Below are 19420 nucleotides of genomic sequence, written 5' to 3'. Positions count from 1 at the left end.
AGAAAAAGATACAGTGCAGAGCATGACACTTGCAAAATCCACCCCCCTCCCCCTTTCCAAAGGTTGCCATGGATATATCAAATTGTCTATTTCACTAAGATTAAAATTGACAATCTTAATCAAAGCTCAGGTCAATTAGAAGAAAATAGATTATTTTTCTGATTGAAATTGATGGCTTCAGAAGTTTGACCTTGAGTTGACCTTTTGACATCAAAAATAGTTGGTTTCCAAATTCGGTGATGCACTATGCAATTGCTGTTTAATTTTAAAGTTGATTGGATGAAAATTGATGATTTTTCAGATAAAAAATGATGATTTTAGAATTTTGACCTTGAGTTAACCTTTGATCTTTTGACCTCAAATCGTTGTTTTCCCAATTCAGTGACACAATATCCAAATCCTGTTCAACTTTCAAGTCAATCAGATGAAAAATGACGATTTTAGAAATTTGTCCTTTGAACTCAAAATCAATACACTTCTCAGTTGAGACTCCCTCTACAATTTGGTAAAGTTTCATGATGATCGGTTTAGAATTGTGACCTGTAGGCGATTGGCAAACAGACAGAATAACAAAATTAACTGACTAATATACTTGAAAAATCTTCGATTTTGTTAGTGATGAAAAATTATTTTTTTTAAAACATGCAGATGAGCAACCCGAGATGATAGAGAAGCATAATGATTTTGCGTGCCGACAGACATTGAAGCCGATACACTGGGAAAAATCACATAACTGTTGGAAAGCGTTCGTAAATGAAAATATGTACTAGAAAGAGCAATCAGAGATTGCAGACCCTTCCTTGCCAGAACTTGTTTTGTGTGGTGTTTGTGTACTGGTGTGTTACGTAATTAATAAGAAACATAATTAGAACTTCCACTTTATAACTTTTGGCAGTGATCACCAGGTACTAAGATGTCCCGCTATGATGCAACTACGCTTTGATTGGACACTTGACCCTGACCCATGACTTTTAAAATTATTTTTCAATTGAATTTACAATGGGATTAAAATAAATTCAATTCAAGTCAAATGGAAGCCCAAATAGGTACAGTCCTGCATTGGAGTCATCAGAAGGATCCCAAACAAGTAAAAAGCAAAGTTGAAGGCATCAGGAGGAATCTGGATAGGATTCGCATTTCAGCTACTACTCTTCTACCCTCAAACCCATCCAGGCACAGCCAAGTGAGCCTTATTCAAAAAAAAAAAACAATCAAAAAGAACCCAGATCAAAAACATTAAATAATTCTGGGTGCCAGACCATGTGTCTAATCAAGTTTAAATTTAGAACATTTATTCCCCATCACAACTAGATCATAATTGTGAAGTTTCATGCCAATTGATTAAGCAGTTCCAGAGAAAACATTATTTAATATTTTTCTTCAATACAATATGGATGCCAAACCATGTGACCTACTAATTATTCCTTTAAAAACTTGTGGAACACCCAAGACATGTGGAACATATTTGTGAAATTTCCCCTCAATCTGTCCAGCTGTTCCTGGAGAAGAAATTTTTATAGGTTTTAGGATAAATCCAATATGGCTGCCAAACCATGTGACCTATGACATCATTTGTGTGAACCTTTTGTTCCTCATGGATAGGTGGTCATACTTGTAAAGTTTTGCCTCGATCTGTTCAGCCACTTCAGAGAAGATTTTTGATGGTTTTTAAGAAAAAAAACAATATGGCTGCCAAATCACCTGACCAATCCATCCATCCATCCATTGGGACCATACTCTGTGCAGAGCATTGGTGCTGCCTAAGCAGTCTCCTTGGCTATTGGGCACATTCCTGGACGGGTCGCCACTCCGACACAGGATACCAGCAAGCTGGCACTCATTTTGCCGACTTCGGAAGGATGACCAGCAGAGTCAACCCCACCTGGTATTAATTCAACAGCCGATTGGGATATGAACTCAGGATCCAAGGAACCCAAGCGCACCACCATAACCATGAAGCCAACACCAGGCATACCTGACCGATGACGTCATCAATTCTTTTTCTCTGGACCATTTTATCCCTCAAAAATTTTGTATATTGGGAAAACAACAATGCCATTGTTTACATTATCGTGAGTACCTTATTCATTCATCTAACTTTGAACACCCACAATCCCACCACCTCCACATTTTTGAAGACTCGACGGTGATTGTGTTTTTCGGCGCTTGAATGGCAAGCCCTTCCACACTCCAAATACCAAAAGACTGCACATAGCTATTCTTGAATAGGAAATTCGTTTCTGCCTTCTCCTCTTCCAAATGTTTCTGTACATTAATTCAAATGCTCGTGGTGATAATGGAGTGCCAAGTTGTTTCATCTCTTTCCTATTTTCCCTTTCATTGTTGTTCATCAATAAATGATTGGTTTCTATGATCTTATGTTTGAAAAAGTTGAATTTTGAGCACTTCGATTCAACTCACTGTACAGGATCTTCAAAGTAATCTGTATTCTCCCACACGTGTAACACGGTTAGACCACCTGAGTGGTTTTTGGATTAACATAGACTTGATACTTCTTGCTTGAGCCATTCGCAGAGCTGCGTTGTTCGTGATTATATTTGCTCAAAATTGTCTTCAATCATTATATTTTTGTTCTTTCTCCAGTCTTCCATGAGATTTTGCTACTGCACGTGTGTGTGTCTCCTTTTCTTTGATCTCTGTAAAATTCCATACCCCTAAACCAGTCTCCACCAAATTTTGCAGACGTGGTGGGGGTATCCAGGACCAGGACAATGGCACAAAAAATCCCAGCTGCCTCCACCCCCCCCCCCCCGAGAGTCTGGATTTGCGCTATATTAATATAACAGAATTCTATGTGTGTGTACGTCTCATAATTTTGGAATCGAAAACAACTGGACCCATCTGGGGAGACAACTTGCAATTTTTGTCTTACATGTGGAATAGTGCAAAGGGTTTAACCACTAATCCCTTGCGAAGGGAGAGGGTATCGACACCATATTTCGCTCCTGGATAGAGCGTGTATTACTAGTTCGAATAAAGACAGACAACAGAATGCTTGACAACATGTAACAACATGTCCTCAAACAAGGAAATGAGGCCATTCGGCTCAACATTGCCTTTGTGTACTCCCGTATTCATTTTTGTCTGCATGTTTTACGAAAGTCTAATAGCCTGATCTTGATTGGATGACCCAACTTGTTGCTTTATGGACACTCAGTTTGTTTTGCAGCTTTTCACCAGCTTTATACTCAACAACCGACCGGTGAGCCTTCGGGATTCCGTTTGTCAATTTTTGATGCGAGTGCTGTAATGAAGAATATTCCTCCGAGACGCATTAATTTATACATTTGTCAGAGCAAAATGATGAAGGGTTGACACTGAAAACCAGTTGTGCCTCGTTTCTGGTGGAGGTAAACTTGCTTTTCGTTGATAGAATCGATTGTTTCATCGAGAGTGTAGTTTGTCAATGAGAGTGAATCACCACATTTGAATGCTTCTGTGGGTCTACCATCTGGTTGTTGGCTTTATTCTCTTTTTTCATCATGTGTGATTTGGTCATTTCATTTGTGGTTGGGGGCTCTGCCACTTGATCTTGACATAGTCTCTGTTTTACGGTGTTAAGAACTTCATCTGCAGTGGTAGATCTGATCATGAGAACTGCTCTTGCCATATCTTAAGAAAGGTTGTACTCTTGTTTATAAAGATGCAATCAGTACCGCTTTGGTCTTTCAGTAGTGCGGACTCTTGATGATGTAGTTCATAGACGTAGTTGAGGCACTGATTGAGGTTATTGGAATTGCCTTTGTTGTAGCTCATTTGAATCTCCTCTGTTTGTTTGTTTTTTGCGATTACAGTACAGCAATTATTTTGCATTTCATGAAGTTTGGTGTACTTAGTCTTGCATTGTTCATAATGATCTTTATAAATTGTTGTTTATACTGATTTTGTTACTTTGTTCTTTTGTTTTCTTGATGGGAGGGAGGCTTTTGGAAGAGTATGGTAAATCTAACTGTGCGACAAATATTAAAGGAATGAACGAAGAAGATAAGAGGAAAACAAGGAGGGGAGGAATCACTGAAACTAAGAAGTTGGTGGGGATAGGAAAGGTTAATGGGGGTAGTAAAGATCGTGCGACAGAATTGGGGGTGGTAATTGATGGCAGTACACTGCTTCCTTAAAGTCATGGATGGAAGAATGAGACAGAAGAGCCTCTGGGAGGTGATTCCACAGATGAGAGAAGTGAGAACGAAAAGAGTTGCGGTGTGGAGTCAGAGTGGATTTTGGAAGTTTAACGAGGAGGGGGTTACTGGAAAGCTTGTGCATTCTGGAACACAGGGAGGGTCCTGACTGAAAGAGCAGAGGGAGCAATGTTGGAGAAGAGGCAGTAAAAATCAGAGACCACCGACCTGGCTGTGATGTGAGATCTTGTGCTTTGGCTTCATCACAGGAGATCCAATAGTTTTGAGAGCTTTTGATTCCCCATAATCCAGGAGAGACGGTTGTGATGCTGGGGTGCCAGCTCATAGCGGAGAGCAGTATTCCATTGAGCTAAGTACAAAGGCCTTCAAGATGGTGAGTAACTATGATTTGACAAGGAAAGACGTGACTTGACGAAGGATGCCAAGCCTGCGTCTGGCTTTGGAGGCCAGCTTTGCTGCAGTATGTGTTTGGCCCAGGAAAGGTAATGGCTAATGGTGAGGCCTAGAAGCCCAAGAGACTGAACCTATTCCACCAAGTAAATGGATAGGCTTTGTTCTTTATGGTGATCTTGCATTTCTTGTTTATCGTGATATTTTTTTACTTTTTTTTCATTATAGTGATCTTCCATTGTTGTTTATCATTATCTTGCATTGTTGTGTACACTGATTGTTTGCAGCTTTTGATCGAGTATAGTCATATATCCCTTTGAAAGCCTAATCGTTTTTCATTTAGTTGTTTTTGATTTTCAGAATCATTGCTGTCAAACAAATCGGGATGTTTTATTTTCTTAAATCCTATTGTGTAAGTGGTTGTTTTGTAGAAACAGTGCTTTGAAAGATCTTCCACTTTGTAGCATCAATTAACTCTGCTGATGGGTTTGTTGTTGTTCACATTGTTGCCGTTAAATGGAAATGTTTTCAGTTATTTGGTTTTTGAAGTGAGGAACATATTGCAAACACAGCTCGTTGCTGCATATTTGGTCCTGATGGAATCATTTGTGGTCTATGACAAGGCTCTTGACCTCAAGGGACTTGGTTATCCTCAAAGGCATAATTGAATGGACTTTTATAATGTATTTGAGGAAAGTCATAATGTACATGAAATTTCTTTCTCTGTAACTTCTATCACTCAGGTCAGTACCACCATATTTAACCCACAACTCGCCTCTGAGCTGTCTCGGCTGGGTTTGAATCTCGGTCCAGCTTTAAACTGTCATCCTTGTTTTTTGTAGGCATGGCAAGGCATTGATGTATGTCGTCCCTCAGATGGACCTTAAACTGGGCGTCCTTGTCTGTTAGCATTAGTTGGTGGATGTTAAAGATCATGTAATGTCCTTTCCAGAGAGTAAACGAGCTATTATCAGCACCCTGAACAGATTAACAATTCCTGCCTGGACTGTGGGTAGCAAATGATCTGGTCTTCTTGGATATCACTCAACACCAGGTTATCCCACTTGTGATCTTCAGTGTGTTTATGGTCTGGTTCAGTAGCTCGCACACTATAAACAAATTCACGTTCCCAGGTTGTTCGCATGTCACATGAAATGACGATCTAATCCACAATCAACTGTGTGATGTTTTCATGTCTTCACTTTAATGTTCGAGCAGGGAGCCGCAGAAAAACACTCCCTTTATTTGGGAGTGCTACCTCGCATGCTACTGGAAGTTTATGTTTATTGACAACCCAGCATTAATTTTAGTCATCCGCACACTTATTGCCAAAAAATAATGTGATGAATTTGTTTTCTGTTCCCAGAGATAAGACGAAGTGAAAATAATTTGATAAATTGCAAAATGAAAGTCAATGATGATTAATGAAAGTGACATTCAGGAAAAACAAGCTCAAATGAGCTAAGATCCTCGTCCTCTTAATGATGACGCCATAAAAACGAAAATGACGTCATTGTGATGTATCAGGTTTGCGATAAATTATCTGTGCTAATGTCCGGCTTGATTCCTGCAAACAAAATTCAAACAGCTTGCCGAGTTTTGGAGATAATGGTATCGGCGATTTCCATTAGCGGCGATATTATGTCAACTTTTTTTTCTGGAAGAATTTTCAAAATCGGAGATGGTTACTGCCTGCGCGTGGGCTTTCTGCATATACATGGCAAGTTTCACGAAGATCCGATGAAAACTCTGGGTTGTGAAACAAAAAAGTCCACAAGAAGAAGCAGAAGAACAACTACTTGAGTAAGACTTAGAGATCCTCCACGAGCATCTAAAAAGAAACGTGTTCTTTTATACATCTCACTAAAACAAACGTTGTAAATTAGCGTTTTTGGGGCATCACCTTTGTTTCCATTGGCATCATTGATCCTTTGTGATGGCGAACAATAGTGATAATCAGTAAAAATAAAAAAAATAAAAAATAAAAACTTTTTATTTCAGTGTCGGATCTGTGGGAGTCTTCGGGGGCAAAGCCTTAAGGATAGGAGAATAGGAGGAGGATTATTTGTGATAGGAGGAAAAGCACAGGGTAACCTTCCTGGGTCGGGTTGTGGTTGTATGTGTTGGGGTGGTGCTGAGGTGTCCTCCACCAAACAGAGATCTCCTCGGGTTAACCTGAGGCAGTCCCTTCAGGTTGGGGTGCCTGTAATGTCCTCACTCTAAGAGAGGATGATCACCTGTCTCTGCTATCATCTGAGCTCTAGCATTTGAACATCAGTATTGCAACACTCTCTGAGGTTCAGAGACCAGATAGTGGAGAGATCATGATGGGTGTTTTTCACCTAATACTGATCTGGTTGCCCTGATGGTTAACATGCCCAAGGATTTGCTATACCTGAGCCAATAAGCTCACTCTCATGATAATTGAGGTAACACCGATAAATGAGCACATTATGAGATTGAGGATTCGTCACTCTTTGGGTGTCATGTCCCTGGTCTCTGTATATGCTCTGGCTGAGGCAAGTGATCTCACTGTGAAGGAGACATTCCATGCTGTGCTCGAGTCTGTGGTTCAGGTGAGATACTCTTCTTATATTGGGGGATTTCAATACATCGACTGGAACTGATAGGGATGGTTATTAGACATGTGTTGGTCTCTATGGGTTTGGAACTGTGAACCAGAATAGCACAAAGTTCCTTAACTTTGCAAGAAGTCATGGACTTAGGGTGGCTGGTTCATGGTTTCAGCACCCACAGGCTCATTGCTGGACTTGGTATTCCAATGTTGGTGGTTTGGCAAAGGAGATTGACGATGTGCTTGTTGATGGTCGCTGGAGGATGCTCCATATCTACAGGGTCTACCAGAGTGCCTCAATACCGACCACAGGCTGATTGTAGCAACTCTGAAGTTTCAGCTCTAATCTGGGAGAATAGTACTATTCCAGCCTGGGCTGGATGTTGTCAAGCTCAAGGATGAAAGGGTAGCTGAGGAGTTTGCGAACAGAGTGGGGATTTTGGGGGTCTGGTTGTGTCAGGGGATCCTGAAGAGTTGTGGAGTACCTTCAAGACTACCATCCTTGATGTTGGCAGTGGTTGTCTTGGAACCCACCATCAGGAGAAGAAGAATTTTGTCTCCAAAGGGATACTGGGTGCAATTTACCAGAGTTGCATGGCCAGGCTTGAGAGCAGAACTGAGCTGTTCAGGGAGCTGAGGCTGTAAAACTGTACGTCCGCTGAAGGTGAACAAGGAGGCTGATGTGCAAGGAATCTGTGAAGAGATAGAGCATCACCTGTGGTCAAGTGGTTCTCGTTCTGCTTACAGGGGAATTCGTGCATTGCCTTCCTCCAAGCCCGTCCCTCAGTGTACTGCAGTTGAAGCGGAGGGTGGTGAGCTCTTGACAAAGGAGTCTGGAGTGAAGGCCCGCTGGGCAGGTTTCTTTGACTGACCCAGCAGTTGTTGAGTTGGATGTAAGGGGTGTTACTATCCCAATTTTGACCCTCCAATCAACTGTGAACCACTTTTGTTTGAAGTGAACCAGGTGAGAGGGGGTAAAGCTCCTGGGATCTGTGGTATCTATGCTGAACTTCTCAAGGCTGGTGGAAATGCTGCATTTATGTCATTGCATGCAGTTCTGTGCATTGTTTTAACACAGCCATCATCCCAATCGACTGAAAGAGGGGCCTTGTTATCCCTCTCTGGAAAGGGAAGGGTGATTGCCAGGACTCCAACAACTAGCGAGGGGTGACGCTGCTCTCAGTGCCAAGCAAGGTCTTTGCTTGGATAATTTTTATTGATAGGGTTCGCCACCATCTGCTTGAGCACGAGCGTCCAGAGCAGTTGGGCTTCACACCAAATAGGTCAATTATTGACCGTATCCTTGCTCGCAGGTGAGAATTTCAGCTGGGGCTGCTTGCAGTGTATGTTTGTCTCCAGAAAGCATTTGATTCAGTGAATCAGGATCCCCTCTGGAGGATTCTCGGTCTTCGTGGGGTGCCACCAGAAATGATAAATCTGATTTCTAAAATGTACTCTGGTACTGAGAGTGCTGTGAAGTGTGGTGGTTCCATCTTCCACTTATTTCCAATTCTTACTGGAGTTCGTCAGGGTGTGTACTGGCCCCCACACTTTTCAGTGCTTATATGGACTAGATTCTTGGGAGGATTTAGTTGAGAACAAGCTGCAGTGCATTGTTTGGGAATGTCAACATCTCTGATCTTGATTTTGCAGATGATGCAGTCATCTTTGCAGAGACTCTCGATATCCTTTTGGGTGCCCTCGCGGTGCTGAATGAGGGGTTGGAGCCACTGGGATTACGGGTTTCCTGGGTCAAAACTAAGATCCAGGCTTTCAATGACATATTGGATGCTGCTATCCTGTCTGTACCTGTTTGTGGTAAGGATGTTGAGGTCGTGGGGAGATTCACTTACCTTGGCAGTGATATTTATGTCTCTGCTGTCTGTGAGCCAGAGGTCAACAGATGTCTGGGTCGGGTCTGGGGAGTCATGGATTCACTGGATCATGGAGAGTGGCGCTGTCGGTTCCTGTGCAGGTACGTGTGCGTCCGTGAGCATCATCTGCGGCTGTTTTCCTAATGCTGATCCTGCTCACCAGATTCTCTCAGCGAGGGAGCCTCATGAGTGGAGGAGGCCAATGGTCCGACCACGTGCCTCATGGTTGCAGCAAGTTGATCGGCATCTCAAGGAGATGGGGTGGTCCTGGCATCTGCATTGTGGATGACCAGACGGAGGCCTCTGGAGTACCAGCGCAAAGTGGACACAGTGAAGTGCTGCTCTGGTGCCTGCTCCCATACCTGATCTGACCTGATCAAGTGGGGGGGGGGAAGGGGGCATAGGGGCCCCTGGTCATTCAATTTTTTACTTATAGCTTACATTTGTTGTAATGAACTATGAAAGGTTTTGTTTGCTGAGTTGAATTAGTTCATGTTAAGTTTTGTTTTTTTAAGCAACATTTTCTTGGGAGCTACTAACCCTCTAAAATTTTCACTCTAGATCTGCTCCTGAGTTCATACGATCTCACTATGAACAACATTGTGGGTCATTTGGCCTGCTGCATGTTCAGTCCCTCTCCTTATCCAGAATTAATTTTGGTTCGCAATCATGCACAGGTCGAGTGGGTCTCCCACTCTACTCATTGCAATGTACAGCTGTCCGTGTGTAAAAACACTGGTGGGAAGCAGGACTCCACACCGCCGCAGGCTCCGACTCTAGCTTGTGTTGATGTTCATCACAAAGGCCAGCCTGACCAGAAAGTTGGAAAGGAAGATCCATGTCAGATGGAGAAAGAAGACTCCTAAAAATAAGGAGAATAGACCCAACATGCTCACAACCGAGCATCCGTGCCTCAAGAAGACAATCGGTGACCTTGGTTAAGATGTAACGTGTTCCATTGCAGTGGCCATTGCGAGGATTGATATTTCGCAACAGCATGATGGAAGTATTAACCTTTGATGAAATCTAAAGTGTTGACAGACATGAAAGATTTCTTGAGTTCAACTCTGGTGGTTAAAGGGCAGATAGGTTTTGATCGGCCAAAGAATCGACACTTTTAATGATGAAAGTGTCAACCGGCAGGCAGTCAATGATCTTACTCTTGAAAAGATCAACCATGTTGTTCATTGTGGTTAAAATCGCACGTGAAACCAACCACTAAGAATTTTTATGATTGGGCGATTCTTCAAGTCCAGCATACACATGGTTGATAATGTCATCTTCCGAGTTTACACAAAGAGCAGGTGGTAATGCAATTATGTAATCGTTAAGGTTACTCTCCACAGAAGGCAGGCACCCCTCACCCAGTTGCAACAACCAATCAACATCATGCTCGAGTCGTTTTCAACTTCCTTCATCCGCACTGTCATGTCATTTGAGCATGCGCACATTTGTTCTTAAAGTTAGCATCATCGTGCAATGTCAACCTGAGGAAATTCAAGTTTCAGGCCATGGGAGAAAATCCCAACCTCCAACTATCTTCCCCCCTCCCCACCCCTCCCACCCCAACTTTCTTCTCCACATCCCAATTTTCACCCCCCCCCCTCCATCCCAACCCCCAAAACCAGCGAATTAGTTACAGCTTGTTTGAGTTATCAGAGCACAACTTCTCATTGAGTCATATGTAATACACCGCTTTAATCCAGTAACTTTGCAGTCACAACAAAGGGATTGCTGTGATATGATTATAATTTCTTCTCGGAAGAGTACCCGTCCCAATGTCGGAGAAAGCTTTCAAGAGTATCCACCTCCAGCGACGGGAAAAGTTTAAGTGAATCTATCAAGTTAAAGAATATTTAATGGACTTTAAAAAGGTCAATTGTGTTGCACTCTTTGTTTCGCTCAGAACGAAAGCAATGAGCTACTTATAACACCCACCGCAAAATTGTGGTGAAACATGGGGCAACAGAAGTTGGATTTGTCTCAAAAGAATGCATAATATCCTGGATGTGAAATAAAATTTGGCATCAACATTACTCAAGCCTGTTCTCCTGTCATCTCAAAATTGAATGTTGAGCTTTTCAATGCAGCACAAGAAGCGGCTGCTGTATACGGGAGACAGATGAACACACAAACAGACACCACAGTTCACAATACTGTCAGTCCCTGACATTTGCAGGTCTGCTATTGGCCGACCACGCATATTCGCTAATCACAAAATATAACCTGCTTCTAAATTTACAGCCCCGTGCTTTGCGTATTTGTGTTTTTTTCGTGTTTTTTTTTTTTGCATTTTCGTGTGTGTATTTGCTGTTTTTTGGGTGTATTTGCTGTTTTGTGGGTGTATTTGCAGTTATTGTGGGCGTATTTGCAGTTTTGTGGGTGTATTTGCAGTTTTTTTGGGTGTATTTGCAGTTTTTGTGGGTGTATTTGCAATTTTTTGGGGTGTATTTGCAGTTTTTGTGGGTGTATTTTCAGTTTTTTGGGGGTGTATTTGCAGTTTTTGTGTATTTGCAGTTTTTGGGTGTATTTGCAGTTTTTGGGGTGTATTTGCAGTTTTTGTGGGTGTATTTTCAGGTTTTTTGGTGTATTTGCAGTTTTTGTGGGTGTATTTGCAGTTTTTGGGGTGTATTTGCAGTTTTTGGGGTGTATTTGTGGTTTTTTTGGCCGTATTTGCAGTTTTTGTTGTGTATTTGATGTTTGTGTGTGTGTATTTGCAGTTCTTGTGTGTGTATTTGCAGTTTTTGTGTGTGTATTTGCAGTTCTTGTGTGTGTATTTGCAGTTTTTGTGTGTGTATTTGCAGTTTTTGTGTGTGTATTTGCAGTTTTTGTGTGTATTTGCAGTTTTTGGGGTGTTTTTGCAGTTTTTGTGGGTGTATTTGCAGTTTTTGTGGGCGTATTTGCAGTTTTGTTTGGGTGTATTTGCAGTTTTTTGGTGTATTTGCAGTTTTTGTGGGTGTATTTGCAGTTTTTGTGTGTGTATTTGCAGTTTTTGTGTGTGTATTTGCAGTTTTTGTGTGTGTATTTGCAGTTTTTGTGGGTGTATTTGCAGTTTTTGTGTGTGTATTTGCAGTTTTTGTGTGTGTATTTGCAGTTTTTGTGTGTGTATTTGCAGTTTTTGTGGGTGTATTTACAGTTTTTTGGGGTGTATTTGCAGTTTTTGTGTGTGTATTTGCAGATTTTGTGTGTGTATTTGCAGTTTTTGTGTGTGTATTTGCAGTTTTTGTGTGTCTTTGCCGTTTTAGTGTGTGTATTTGCAGTTTTGTGGGCGTATTTGCAGTTTTTGGGTGTATTTGTAGTTTTTGTGTGTGTATTTGCAGTTTTTGTGGGTGTATTTGCAGTTTTTGGGGTGTATTTGCAGTTTTTGTGTGTGTATTTGCAGTTTTTGTGTGTGTTTGCTGTTATTGTGTGTGTATTTGCAGTTTTTGTGTGTATTTGCAGTTTTTGTGTGTATTTGCAGTTTTTGGGGCGTATTGCAGTTTTTATGGGTGTATTTGCAGTTTTTGGGCGTATTTACAGTTTTGTTTGGGTGTATTTGCAGTTTTTGTGGGTGTATTTGCAGTTTTTGTGTGTGTATTTGCAGTTTTTGTGTGTGTATTTGCAGTTTTTGTGTGTGTATTTGCAGTTTTTGTGGGTGTATTTACAGTTTTTTGGGGGTGTATTTGCAGTTTTTGTGTGTGTATTTGCAGTTTTTGTGTGTCTTTGCCGTTTTTGTGTGTGTATTTGCAGTTTTGTGGGCGTATTTGCAGTTTTTGGGTGTATTTGTAGTTTTTGTGTGTGTATTTGCAGTTTTTGGGGTGTATTTGCAGTTTTTGGGGTGTATTTGCAGTTTTTGTGTGTGTATTTGCAGTTTTTGTGTGTGTATTTGCAGTTCTTGTGTGTGTATTTGCAGTTTTTGTGTGTGTATTTGCAGTTTTTGTGTGTGTTTGCTGTTATTGTGTGTGTATTTGCAGTTTTTGTGTGTATTTGCAGTTTTTGTGTGTATTTGCAGTTTTTTGGGGCGTATTGCAGTTTTTGTGTGTATTTGCAGTTTATGTGTGCATTTGCAGTTTTTTTGGTGTATTTGCAAGTTTTTTTTGGTGTATTTGCAGTTTTTGTGTGTGTATTTGCAGTTTTTGCGTGTATTTGCAGTTTTTGTGTGTGTATTTGAATTTTTTTTGGGGTGTATTTGCAGTTTTTGTGTGTGTATTTGCAGTTTTTGTGGGTGTCTTTGCCGTTTTTGTGTGTGTATTTGCAGTTTTGTGGGCGTATTTGCAGTTTTTTGGGTGTATTTGCAGTTTTTGTGTGTGTATTTGCAGTTTTTTTGGTGTATTTGCAGTTTTTGTGGGCGTATTTGCAGTTTTTGTGGGTGTATTTGCAGTTTTTTGGGTGTATTTGCAGTTTTTTTGGGTGTATTTGCAGTTTTTGTGGGTGTATTTGCCGTTTTTTTGCATTTTCACAGTTTTTTGCGGGCGTATTCATGTTTTTCATGGGATTTTATATTTTCCCTGATGAATCATCAACCACTGGGAACCTATCCCCCTTTTTCCCATTGAACCAATGCCCTGACAATCGTGGAATCGACTTTCGCGGAATTTTTCGGGAATGTATGTCTCACGAATGTCGGAGTCTGACATTATATAATAGATGACTTCCCTTCCAAGGAACTTCAACAGAGAAAGAGACCATTCAGCCCATGAAGACTGTACAATTGTTTCCATCCTATGACTTTTTGTGTACAGTCAAGGCTTGTGGAAGAGCTAGAACACTAAAAGGATCAGGACGCAACAGGACAAAAGGAACAGTAGCGCGGGTAGGGTGGGACTACAGCAGTGGAGTTGAAGGACAAAATAGAGGGAGAATTCGACAATGTGGTAGGGAGAAATTGGGTGAACAGGATGGACACAGAAGGAAACTTCTTCTTACCCCCTTCCCCCCACTCCTCTCTATCCCTCTCCCTCCCTCCCCTATCCCCCTCTCTCTCTACCCCTCCCTCTCTCTCTCCCCCTCTCTTCCCCCCTCCATCTCTATCACTCCCCTTCTCCCTCGCCCTCCTCCCTCTCTCTTGTCTCGATCCCCACTCCTTTGTCTCTCCTCCACTCCCCTATCTCTCCACCACCCCCTCTTTCTCTTCCACTCCCTTCTCTATATATCCATGCTCTATCCTTTTTAACCGGCTTTAATTTCCTTTTCCTTTTTTCACATTCGTTATTTTGTTGTTACTTTTATTTATTATATTTCATGTATCATACTTGTTATTGAGTATCTGTGCCACTGAAGCAGCTTTCTGAGCAATGATTATCGACTAGGTGGTTTGCGATTGCTTTCCTAACAGTAGTTCAGGCAGGAATTTGAAATTTGGCCATGGTGCCGTTGATAGCTTGCCCACCCTTTGTGAAGGACATTGTGGGAATCTTTAACATCCATTAACTAATGTTGAAGACAGGATTCCCAGTTTAACATCCATCGGAGGGAGGACCCACACATTGATGATTCACCAGGTCTGTGAAACACCAGGATGACATTTTATAGCTGGTTCGGAATTCAAACCCAGGATAGACAGCTTAGAGGCAAGTGTGGGTACCTCACTCTCATCCTGTGAGTGGTCATCTTGTAACGCACTGCCAAAATCCAAACTGTGATTCCATGTTGGATTTATACATTAAAATGTGAAAATATCAAAATCAGACATACAATAATTACCTTTAAAGGAGTAAAAAAAATGAATTTTGGAGCCATTTATCCTCACGTTCTGTGTGGACCCCATTATTTAATTATATAAGGTAAGGAAAAAATAGATCTTTCCTAATGTTTTACGATTTCACTCTCGATTTTGACAGAATTATTTAGGCCATGAGTTTTGATCGTCAAGTATGGAATACGATTTCGAATAATCATCTTTTAATAAGCCTAAGCACTACATTTTTAAATATTGCCAGGAACCAATCACATTGTATCTAGTCTCAAACAGCCAATCAGCATGACGTACAAACAGACAGCCATATTTGTCTTATCAAAGAGTGCAGTCGTACTCCATCTAAATTCTAGAGGGATAACATGGGGAAAAATGGCTACCCATTCAAATGTGTACACAATAATATGCTTATAAACTACTGTAGTGTGAAGGCATAAGCATTTAAAAGCCATACCTTTTATTCTTGAGTGTTTTCTGAACTCCCAAGATTTCAAATCATACCAGACTACATCACTGAAGTACCACAATGAGAGATCACTCAGTTGCCCCTCTTCTTCCCCTCTAAAAACAATGTTAAACTGTAGCCCAACTTACCTCAAGAACTGCTGAAGCACTGATGATGATTCCAACGCAAGGAAGTTACTTTGTTCCTGGGCTATTGCATACAACCCAAGATTAAAAAAAAAATCAAACATTAATCGTTTTATTATGAAAACAAATCAGATGTGAATGTGGACTCAACCAAACCAGGCCAGGATTGTGGGAGGGAGGCAAAATGGACAGAACCATTCCAAAAGCGATACATATCCAAACCTTCCTCCAAATCAACTGAAACAAGTATTAAAACAATTTAATAACATAGATGAATTTAATCCATAACAAAATAACATTTTTCAAACATCAAGCATTTTTTTTTTAAATGATATTCGCATTGACATTTCCACATAGGTAGTAATCCACATGGTGGACTGATCCAAAATACAGGATTGAGGTGGGGTGGAAGGGTAGAATGTACCATAAGCCTAATTTAATAACATAGATGGATTTAATCCATACCAAACCAACAAAATATATCAAACATTAACTATTTTCATACTTTAAAAAAACAGCAGAAACAAGAAAAAACAAAGCATTTAAAAATATGTAAAAACATAGAGGGATGAGATCTCAAAAAAACAACCAAATAAGGTAGGAATAATAAGGAACCAAACACCACGTTATGATTCCACAACAGAAAATTACAATCCTCTTATGGATTACCATCACAACATCAATTGACATTTCACTTTTGTTGTGGGATTGTGATGAATGAAAAAGAATAAGAAGAATGATGAAGAATGACTCTAATCTCTTTGCTGTTGATAATCTCTTTCTATAATATAATGATGTCTATCTATCTCTATCTATAATATTATATCTATAATGATGATAATCTCTCTCTGAAATATTCGCAATCTCTTTCCTGATGACTCCCCTCTCTGCCGTGAGATCCCTAATCATTCTGACAGACAAGCAGCAGCCTCTTCCTTCTCTTCAGACCTTGACAAAATCACAAACTATTCAAACATTTGGAACATGTCGTTCAATCCTGAGAAATATATCTCTCTCTCTCTCTCTCTCTCTCTCTCTCTCTCTGTCTCTCTCTCTCTCTCTCTGTCTCTCTGTCTCTCTCTCTCTGTCTCTCTCTGTCTCTGTCTCTCTCTGTCTCTCTCTCTCTCTCTGTCTCTCTGTCTCTGTCTCTGTCTGTCTCTGTGTCTCTCTCTGTCTCTCTCTTTCTCTTTCTCTTTCTCTTTCTCTTTCTCTTTCTCTTTCTCTTTCTCTTTCTCTTTCTCTTTCTCTTTCTCTTTCTCTTTCTCTTTCTCTTTCTCTTTCTCTTTCTCTTTCTCTTTCTCTTTCTCTTTCTCTTTCTCTTTCTCTTTCTCTTTCTCTTTCTCTTTCTCTTTCTCTTTCTCTTTCTCTTTCTCTTTCTCTTTCTCTTTCTCTTTCTCTTTCTCTTTCTCTCTCACTCTCTCTCCAGAAAAGGACCATACCACAAACCCTTCCATCTACCTCAACCACACTCTCGATGAGTCACTCAAACTCTTGGGTCTCACTCTCAGCCATGATCTCTTTTGGGCAAGCCACATTTCAAAATTGGCCTCCAAAGCCAGATGCTGACTGGGAATCCTCTGTCGTGCAGTCCTTCCTTGGCACGCCTGGGCTCCTATACACCTACAAGACTTTCATCCATAGCTTGATAGAGTACTGCTCTTCCCTCTGGGCTGGCTTCCTTGCCTTACATCTTGCTCAGCTTGATGCCATGAAAACAAAGACCTTTAATACCATTGAAATCTCTCGCAATGAAGTTGAGTCAATGGGCCCGTCACTTCACCATCGCCGACAGGTCAGTGGTCTCTTTGTCTTCGTCCGCATAATTTCTGGTCATGAACCCTCTGCCCACTCATGCTCCCCCACTCCCCCCCCAGGTGTCTGCAGGATTCACACCATCTACCAGCAACCCTCTCCTATGGAACCACCTTCCATACTATCTTCAAAGTCATTCTTCCCTCCAGGTCTTCAAAACAGCTGTTCATCACCATTTAAAGTCATCCCCCATCCAAAATCATGAACTTTTCTCCACCCATTACACCACCCCACATCCCTCCCAAAATTTTGCCAATGTATCCTTATTATCCAGCCTTTGTATTCTCCCTTACCCCTCGTCATTACCTGCATCCCTTGTTTGTCTGTCTCCATCTACTTTCTCCCTTAACCCTGCTATTGGTGTTTTGTCATTTCTCCTGCTGTTCCATTTGTTGTGTTGTGGCCTGATTTTCTTCTGTGTAATAGCTCTTCCATGAGGCTTGACATGTTTATATAAAAATAAAAATAATGATCTTTACAATCATTATTTATTAAAATCGAAGTACTGCTACTGTATTATACTTCGACACTACATGGGGTATCATGTGCTATGAACTCTCTCGAATTTAATGTACGTTTCACCTTGAACAAGCCCAAAGTACTGACTGAATGAATGATTAAGAATAATCAGATTTAAACCAAAAATCGACGAATAATCAAATGTTAGCTTCCACCATTTTAATGCTGAAGGAGGAGAGTTTAAATTGAAATGTATGCTTATGTTGCAGCAATATCCATTATGTACTATATTATGAATCTGAAACATTGCCAAATATACTTTCCTTGTTGCCTCAATCCACACTGAAAATGGAATGCTAAGTTTTCCGCAGAGCAAAAGGTTCATCGTGCCCTTTGGAAGAAAAAAAAACTCAAAATGTATTTGCCAGCTGAGCCTCTTGCTTCAGAATAACGTAGCTTTGTAAAAATAAAAAAATAAAAGGTGGGAAGCACAGCGGAAAGACCTTTTCGCTTACGACTTGGCTCAAAGCGTTCTGTGTAATCATGGTCCACACTTGCATCTGCCACTACTAACCACCATCCATCTGACAGGAAAAGATCACCTGCCCTCAGTCTGATGGGAAAGCATTTTGAGCCTTTGTCTGCGGGTGAATCGAGGTTGAAATTCCTTGAGGGATGTTACAGCAATATATATTTAATTCCGCACATCAATGGACTACTCGACCTTCATTTTGGCAAAAGCCATTTGTCTTTGACAGGAATTCTAGAATGCAAATTATAATTGCAATAAAAAAAAAAAGATAAAAGATTTCTCCATCCATATTCACCATGCTGGCAAGGTTTTCACTGTCTCTCTCAACAATGTCCGTCTCACAAAATAATTTGAGCCAAATAGGTTTGTCATGCCTGTGTGGCATATCTATGAAAATTTCTCATCCACTTGCTTCAGCCTATACTTGGAGTGGTGATATCAACTTTGTCAACAACTTTATTTTTCTACATATACACAGCTCGAGTGTGACTACATCATCTCAGGTTCAAATCACAATTATGATGCTGATTTCTCCAAATTTTACTAAGCCCGCTAATGACTTGATAACCATTGTAAAAGTACACTCATGACTTTGTCCCATATTTTTCTGTATACAAGCACATTTATCTTAGATAAAAAGCTCATTCTAACCACTCATTGACTCACTGATATTAGAGATCGGTACGTTCAGGGTGACATAGAAAGTTGAAATTTCATGTGCCGATGGACATCCAAGTCGATACACCGGGAAAAATCACAGAACTGTCAGAAAGCATCCATAAATAAAAATATAAATAAATGACAATAAAACAAAGAAAAAATGAAAAATGCAGGTGAGCGAAATGAGACAATGGGGAAGCACGGTTAATTATTGCTTACAATGTGGAAGCTTACCTCTAATAGGTGTATAAAAGTACACTAGCATTTATTTGTGTCCTCCATGAGCCAGACATTGTATTTTAAATATGCGTTACAGTACTGTACTTGCAATTGATATATTGCTTCTCTATTGATATATTGCTCAGGAAATCTAACTGTTGGCACGGGTTATTTCAGTTTTTCTAAATTTAGTTTTGTATTTAAAACGTTGACATGCATGATGTATTGCATGTTACATTACACCGACTAACATTAAAAATAATCAATTCCATTAAATCCCATTCCAAGCAACAGCAGGTAACTATGATTCGCAGTCTTGAGCAATCATTGGTGGGAGGGATAATGAGCATCATATGTCCACCTTGAAGGTCAATAAAGACCCAGATAGGTTTTCATCTACAATGCGATGGTGACTTCATTATTATCCTGAAATGGCTTATCTTCAAGAGGCTTTAAATCCAAATTCTTCATGCT

The 19420-nt window shown here is 40.6% G+C and overlaps 1 long non-coding RNA gene across 2 annotated transcripts in view; it reads right to left on the bottom strand.

Moving 5' to 3' along the window:
- Positions 1–19420, bottom strand: part of LOC147028700 (uncharacterized) — a 290211-nt gene that overhangs the window by 147480 nt on the left and 123311 nt on the right. The gene's annotated exons all lie outside the window — the stretch shown is intronic.

This window comes from Eptatretus burgeri, chromosome 4, assembly GCF_056783735.1.
Source record: "Eptatretus burgeri isolate ZD-2024b chromosome 4, Ebu_testis_v1, whole genome shotgun sequence".
Classification (NCBI taxonomy): Eukaryota; Metazoa; Chordata; class Myxini; order Myxiniformes; family Myxinidae; genus Eptatretus; species Eptatretus burgeri.
Note: the sequence above shows the minus strand (reverse complement) of the source record. Positions and strands in the feature narration are given on the sequence as shown.